Here is a 6,955-nt window from a genome sequence, read left to right as displayed (position 1 = left end):
ATTTAATAAAGAGGATGTTGTTACTTTGTGGGTGGGAACTAACGATGTAGGCCATAGTAACAATGATGAGTTTACAAAGGAATGGGATTCCCTGTTGGACGAAGCAACCAACTGTTCGGCAAATGTCCAAGTGGTTGGTTTGCTTCCCAGGTATGGAGTGCATAGGAGTTGGTTAAACCAACGGGCTAGGTGTATGAACCTGGTACTCAAGGAAATTTGCGTTAAGCGTAGTATCAGGTTTATTGATGTGTGGAGTAGATGTAAACGAGATTGGATTGCTAGCGATGGCCTACATCTGAGCTCTACAGGGGTCAAAATGGTTAGTAGTTTGGTTTTAGAGGCTTCAGAATCAAAAAACTAAGTTGGAATGGGGGGCATGGTTTAAGGAGCAGAATTCGAAAGGGTACTAACTATCAGGATTTTAGTAGAAACGGAAATAGGGTGGCTAATAAGAGAAAAGATTTTAACACTTGGGATTCAAACAATCGTGCAGCATTAAATAAAAGTAAGATGGGCTTACTTAAGGTTTTTTATACAAATGCTCGTAGTATTAGGAACAAGATGGAAGAATTGAAAAGCATAATTATAGACGAGAGGTTGGATATTATTGGAGTTACCGAGACATGGGCTACCGAAAGTGATGATGATTTATTATCTATTGCTGGGTATAATTTGTTTAGACAAGATAGAGTAGGTAAAAGAGGTGGTGGGGTTTTATTTTATGTCAGAGACACTTTAATTTGCGACGAATTGGTAATTAATGATAAACCTAATGAGATTGATATGATTTGGATGGAGTTGATTAGTAATAGGGGCAAAAAACTACGTTTGGGGAATATTTATAGGCCACCCAACTTAAGCCAGGGTCAAGATGAACAGATGTTTAGTATTATTAGTGACATTTCTAGCAAGGGGTCAGTCATCATAATGGGAAATTTTAATTTTCCAGGAATTGATTGGAATAATTTTTATCATAGTAATAGCAGAGAAGAGGATTTTTTGAAAGTAATTGGCGACTGTTTCTTAGATCAAATTGTAACTCAGGGTACTCGACAGGACGCGATTTTAGATCTAGTTTTCTGCGACATGGAAGGCTCTGTTCAGGGGTTATGTGTAGGGGAACACATTGGAGATAGTGACCACAACAGTATTAGGTTTGGGATTAAATTTGATATGCACAAAGTAGAGAATTTTAGGTTTGTGCCCAATTTCAGAAATACTGACTTTGTGGCATTTCGGCAGAGTTTGAAAGCAGTTTTTTCTTCTGGATTGGACAATAGCGATGTGAATCTTCAGTGGGCAGAGTTTAAGGAAAATCTAGCGAATACGGTTAGGGATCATGTTCCTTTTAGGAGAAAGGGTGTCAACACTAAAATTTGGCCAATGTGGTTCTCCAGGGAAACTAAAGATGCTCTAAATTACAAGCAAGCTGCTTTTTATAGGTTTAGAGAAACAGGTCACAGTGCAGATAGGCTCCAATATTGTAAGGCAAGGCGTAAATTTAAGTATTTGGAACGGATTCAGAAAAGAGAGTTGGAGCAAAGACTGGCAGATAACATAAACAGGAATCCCAAGAGGTTTTTTGCATACGCTAATTCGGGGAAAGTTCGAAATAGTCATATTGGGCCACTGGTTGATGAGCACGGAATTTTAATTCAGGACGATAGTGATATTACTAATGTTCTTAATAACTTTTTTTCGAGTGTTTTTAACGATAACTGTATCTCAACAGTTGACACCAACAAGACACAAGCTATAGTACAGCTTGAAGACTTTGTATTTTCCAGGGATGACGTTTTACTTCATTTGAAAAAAATTAAAGAGACTAAGGCTCTGGGGCCAGATAATATTTATCCGAAAATTTTAGTTGAATGTGCAGAGGAATTAGCAGATGTAATCGCAAACATTTTCAATGCTTCTTATAATTCGGGGACAGTGCCAGAGGACTGGAAGCTGGCTAACATTACACCGCTCTTCAAGAAAGGGTCTAAAGGGAGTGCGGGAAATTATAGACCTGTGAGTCTAACTTCGGTGGTTTGCAAAATTTTTGAAACATTGATGAAAATTAAGATAGTAAATTTTCTAGAGACTAATAATCTATTGACTAGTTTTCAGTACGGTTTCAGGAAAGGTAAATCTTGTGCAACTAATTTATTACATTTCTATGACAAAGTTACCATGGCTTTGGACAATAAGAAGCCTGTAGATGTTGTTTACATTGATTTTCAAAAAGCTTTCGATAAGGTACCGCATGTTGCTCTACTTAGCAAATTAGCTGATATAGGAATAGGAGGGAAAACTTTCATTTGGGTAAAAAATTGGCTGACCGGAAGGAAACAAAGAGTAGTTGTAAGGGGAAATTATTCTAATTGGAGTGAGGTCTTAAGTGGGGTTCCTCAAGGATCAGTGTTAGGGCCTGTTTTGTTCATTGTCTTTATGAACGATATTCACAAAAATATTTCTGGGAACATGAATTGTTTTGCTGATGATGTCAAAGTTATGGGGACTGTAGAAAATGAAGAACAAGCAAATCAGCTGCAAGAGGATCTAGATCATATTACGGAGTGGGCTGATAAATGGGGTATGGCTGTTAATGTTGGGAAATGTCAAGTGCTACATTTAGGGCATGGAAATAAGTGTACAAGTTATTATTTGCAAGGTTCAGTCATTAGTCAGGCAGACAAAGTTACTGATCTGGGGGTCCTAATAAGTCAGGATTTAAAGTTTAGCCAACAGTGCAGCATTGCTAGCAACAAAGCCAATAAGATGCTTGGGTTTATCAATAGATCTATTTCAAATAAATCTAAAGAAGTTCTTCTGCCCTTATATAGAAGTTTGGTAAGACCCCATTTGGAGTATGCTGTTCAGTTTTGGTCTCCTTATCTTAAGAAAGACATTAATGTATTGGAAAGGGTTCAAAGGCGGGCTACAAGGCTAATAAGTGGACTTTCCCACTTAGATTATGATTCCAGGCTTAGAAGGTTAAAAATGTACAGTCTTGAGCAAAGAAGAGACCGAGGGGACATTATTCAGCTGTTTAAATTTATTAAAACGAAAGATGTTACGGGGTTAAAGTTTAGCACTGAAAACAGGACAAGGGGTCATTGTTTTAAGCTATTTAAATCTCAGGCTAACATGGATATCAGGAAAAATTATTATTTTAGCAGGGTAGTGGAACCTTGGAACAGCTTACGGGAAGAGGTGGTAATGAGCAAAGGAGTAGACAGTTTTAAGAGGGCCACTGATCTTCACTGGGGATTGTAAATTGACTAGGACCAGTCTAGCTGGGCCCAGAGCCTGTTGCTGGTCGTCACTTTTGTATTTGTATTTGTATTTGTATTTAATTCTTGAAACTTTTCAGAGGAGTAAAATAGCTTTAAAGGAATTAAGTAATCAGCTGTACATTTCTATAACTACTCTGTTTTGTGAAAATGCTTCAGTCAAATTTTTTCCATGAAATAAAAAGTAATACAGTGAAACCTGAGTAAGTTGACCACTTGTGGTGCAGTATTTTGGTGGTCAACTTATAGAGGGTAGTAACAATTTTTTTTTTTTTTTTTTTTTTTTGTCATTTCTTGCCCCATGCATTCATTTTTTAACTAATTGGAATACTTTAAACTCAATTTCATTGTTTAACATTACTTTAAAACAATGAGTAAAAAAGTTTAAAATATTTTTAAATTAACAATTCCTAAAAATTCATAATAAGTCAAAAGTGACTTAAATTCTTTGATTTTTTTTCTTGTACATTTGTAACAATGGTAATCTACTTTTCAACAAAATAACTCCTTAATGAAGTTTGGACTTTTACATAAGCCCAATGTTTTTCGATGAAAACATAAATATTCATAGGTTTTTCTAAAATGTCTGGTTATTTATTTGAGGCATAACTGATGAAACCTTTAGTACAAACTAATGCTTTTGCCCAGTGGTCAACTTACAAAGGAATTACAAAGGGAGTTTTTTACAATACTCCAAACCAAAGCTGGTGTATATTAGTGGTCAAGACAGACAGGTGGTCAAGTTACAGAGGTTTTCCTTAATTATATAAGATTGGACTAATTCCGTTCCTGACAAAAGTGGTCAATTTAGACAGGTGGTCAACTTTACAGGTTTTACTGTATAGGAGACACTGTAATTGCACAACAAGTAAACTTTGCCGAAAATTATGGCACAGGTTCTCAGGATGCAATTTAATGTCTCATTAACAATTAACACATTTACAATTTGTGCATGGTTAAAATAAAATAAAAAAAATTGATCCCTTATGGAAGTAAGTTAATGTATTATGACAAATATGCTCCATGGGATATTTTAAAATGCTAGCATTACTGATCTGAATCTGAATAGGGAAGTTGCAACCTACTAAATGTTCATATTTTGGCTATTGGATATTGTTAATTGACCTTCAAAACTAAAAATTCACCATCGCCGAATTCTAAAACACCGTGATTGATTTTTAATTTTTAAAAATCCACACGCAAAAGTGCGCTCTTCTGAAACATCACGAGCTTACGTCACAGGGCACTAATGGGCAGCCTTCCGCCAAAGATCCCTTGTTTTTGATAGGGACATTTTGAGTGCGCTAATATTTTTATTTTTTAGAAATTCAATAATCCTTTTGAACACACTATGGAGGCCGGATTCGTTAAAGCACAATCTAAATAATCTTCCTCAAGAAACATCAATGATGATATTCGAATATTTCCAAGAGGATGAGAGGTTTAATGTTTCAGAAACGCGAGGAGTTAAATGTGTGGAGATAAGCCTTTTACGTTTCATCTTCGAAGTCGAATGCACGTCCTTTGTTTTCTCCCCTATCGGAAGAGCGCATGACGTCACTTCCTATGCCATTTGACATCACAAGCGCCTGAACTTTAAAAATTAATTTAAAAAAATCTACTTATCGTATCACAAAATTTTTTTCACCTATGATGTTCACACATGTTACTCTATCATATATAAAAAAAATTGAAAAATCGAAAACTTCCCTATTGTCTTAACATTAAAAGTGAAAAAATGTTCTGATTGCTGTAGAACTCAATCAAAAATGATGTATATCTAGTGTTTTTTCCAGGACGGGATTTTCAACTGACATGAGATTAGAATTTTTTTTACCATTTTGTAAAGAATGTGACGGTAAAAGTATTTGTGGGAAAGGCAGACAACATTGTCAAATTGAGCTAAGCCAAATCAAACTGATTTCTTTTCTTTTATCTAACTGTGCAAGGAAGATGACACGAATTGATCTGTGTATCAAAGCAAACACTGTAGTCTGAGTGAATATCGTCTGCAAGTTTGAATTGATGAAGAAATTCAAGTTCAGAGAAGTGACAACTTTTGGGAAACCAGCTTTGATAATAATCTTTAAGCTGAACAGATTACAAAGTTTACATTGTAAATTAAAATATAACTATCACTGCGACTCAAATGATATATCTTACTCCCAGTCAGATTATTTTAACACCTGATGCAGCTTTTAATTTTCTTTTCACTAACCACCCAAGCCAATGTAGTACAGTAGACCCTTGTTTTACGCGGGTTTAAGATTTGACACCTTTATTTTATTTCACGCGGATGAGTTTTGGTTTTACGCGGCTGCGGCAATGCAAACATCTAAAAATTTCCCTTCTTTCAAAATCCAAACTCCTAAAGACTGTTGATTACGCATAATCAACTGCATTTTGGCGTGCTAATAATCGAGCTTGGGCCACTGGAGACATTTTATGCGATTGGTTCCAGAGCTCTTTCCAGAAGTAAAGTTATTAAACTCACACAGTTCAGAACTCACTGGAAGAAGAGCTTTTAGGAGTGACAAAGGAGGCCGAAACCAACGAGGATACCAACATCGGTGAAGCACAACCAAAAACGTTCACATGGAAAATCTTGAGCCATTCCTAGACAATAGAAATGATCTTTCTGATTTGTTAGTGAAGGAGGATTCTGTCATGGAAATGACGCAAGAAATTATGGATGCCTTAATGCTCTGCGAAGAATTATAGAGAAAAATTCTTAATGAGTGCCTAAAGACTATCATAGCCAGATCTTCTTTACAAACAGAACATGAAATTAATTAATGTTTTCTTTATGCATGTTGTGCATAAAAGTCGATATAATTACACATTAAACTTATTACACAATTAGTCATCACTAGAATGAAGATGTTACCTACAGAGCCAAACCCCTATTTTAACACTATTATTAGGTCTCAATTTACGCGGCATTTTCATGGAACCTAACCCACGTGTAAAACGAGGGTCTACTCTACTGTACTACAAAGCTCTACAATATTACTATTGTTACTAATTTACATATTACTTTTAAAAAGAAAAAATAAGTAAAGATATGCAAACTAATGGATGACCTTGTTGATCCCCCCCACCCCCGGTAAAAGGTGATATTTAAAAAAAGAAGTTGTTTGTAATTAACAAAAAAAGCTACACTTGACCTAATTTCGTTAACGGCCATTAAAGAAGTGCTAAACTAAATGTACACCCAGTACTAGCTTTTTTTCTTATGAAATATAATTTATATTCACTACTGTCAAGTTTGTCATCTGTACTGATCACTACTCTTTTAGAAATTGCTCAACCAAGTAGCGGATTTGCAGTATCACACCTGTCACAAATTCTGTCATACCCGTTACAACACAAAAAAAAGAAAAATTAATTTGAATTTTGACGTCTTGAATTCAAATTATTTTATTTGCAATCACGAGTGTGTGTATGTAGGCGTGTGTGTTTGTGTGTGGGGGGTATGTGCATTTGTGTGTAGGAGGTATGTGTGTGTAAGCATGTGTGTTTGTGTCTGTGTACTAGCATAAGTGTGTGGGTAGTTGTGTGTATGAATGTGTGTGTGGGGGGGGGTATGTGTATGTGTGTGTAGGCATATGTCTTTGTGTCTGTGTGCAGGCATGAATGTGTGGGTAGTTGTGTGTATGTGTGTGTGTATGTTT

The sequence above is a fragment of the Uloborus diversus genome, unplaced genomic scaffold (genome assembly GCF_026930045.1).
Source record: "Uloborus diversus isolate 005 unplaced genomic scaffold, Udiv.v.3.1 scaffold_165, whole genome shotgun sequence".
Lineage (NCBI taxonomy): Eukaryota > Metazoa > Arthropoda > Arachnida > Araneae > Uloboridae > Uloborus > Uloborus diversus.
The sequence above is the reverse complement of the archived record's forward strand: the minus strand, read 5'-3'. Positions refer to the sequence as shown.